Raw genomic sequence first — 1,571 nt, forward strand, 5'->3', positions numbered from 1 at the left:
ATCCATATATATATATATATAAAAACAAAAGATAGGCATGAGAGCATAAACCCTCCACACATGTTTAAAATGTCTGTTTCGCAACCAAAAGGTGCCGAGTTCAATTCTTTCTCATGACACCTATGTGAGCCAGAATTTCTTTTTCTTCTTTTTTTTTTAATTAGTTCATTATATAGACTCAGGCGTTAATAAAATGTCTCGCAAGTAAGATCTGGTATACGTAGAAACTGCACAAAGTCTCATCATCCTGTCGAATACGGCTGAGTCTAATTATTCCTGCGAGATGAGAAAAGGTTGATCTTCTGGAGGAAAGATGGCAATAAATTATACTGGCAATGTGTTAGGAAAGGGTCTTGAGGATCTTCCACAGGGGCCACCAGACATCAAAGAAATATAAACTTGACAGTCCCGCTTATCATTCAAGCACCTTGCTTTTTTGACTAAACTCTCATCATCCTTTTTCAAGTTTTACTTGAAAACGAAAGAGAAAATGGAGAGGAAAGTGCTGCCCCCACCCCAGAAGATTTGACGAAAGGTGGATGAACGTGACATAGATATTCAAAGTGAACCAGCCTGCTCTAAGCATGCGATTGTACATTGAGGGAGAAGGATGATGACGATGAGCAGGTGCTTGTTGCCCCTGTAGTCAGGGAGGTTCTGATTTTGTAGGGTTTCCATGAACAGCCCTAGGAAGTCTCCTTCTTTCGCAGGAACCATTCATTGTTGAAACTCATATTTGCTGGTATTTCTTTTCCATATGCTCCTTTATGTAATCCTACAAGGAACCACCCTGTACCGTCCCCAATTTTTTTGTGAACCCTTTAGGGGTTAGAAAGAAAACAGTATTATCATCATTATTATTATTATTATCATTACAATGTGTAAGAAAATTTTTATAGTTTTTCATCTTTGGTCAATAAGTGTTATTTCCTCTTGGGTTCTAACTAGAAACCAAAGGAAGTGACTACTATTCCCTTCAAACTTTGCTTCTGGCACCCTGGACATCAATGTTTTGAAACTGACCTATTTCCCATTACAGATTCAGTGTTGAGTTGCTGAAGCAGAAATATCGTTATAGCAGATATTCTGCTCAAATACCACAGATTTGCTTGCTTCAAAACACTGATGTCCAGCATTGTTTGAGTGGAATAGTAGCGGTTTCCTTTGATTTCTAAATAGACGCAAACTGGAAATAGCGTTTGCTGGCCAATGACAAAAAAAATAAAATAAAAAATAAAATAAAAATTTTGTTACAGTATTATTATTATTATTATTGATATTATTATTATCATCATGTCCATATAAAGCTGCAGGGGTCGGGGATCCAATCTGATCCCACAATTCATATGACAGGGTTCAGCTTTTACAAGTGTTTTAGCTAGCAGTCATGTATCAAACATAGCACCAGTGATAGGCAAAGAGCATTGTGACTCTGAAGAATGCAGGTTCAAGCTGTAGTGCAAATGATGACGAAGATGATGATGATGATGATGATGATGACAATGGTTGATGGTGATGATGATAAAAGCAGCCTTTTTTTTTCTTTTCTGTTTTGTTTTTTCTCTCTTCTT

The sequence above is a fragment of the Octopus bimaculoides genome, chromosome 30 (genome assembly GCF_001194135.2).
Source record: "Octopus bimaculoides isolate UCB-OBI-ISO-001 chromosome 30, ASM119413v2, whole genome shotgun sequence".
Lineage (NCBI taxonomy): Eukaryota > Metazoa > Mollusca > Cephalopoda > Octopoda > Octopodidae > Octopus > Octopus bimaculoides.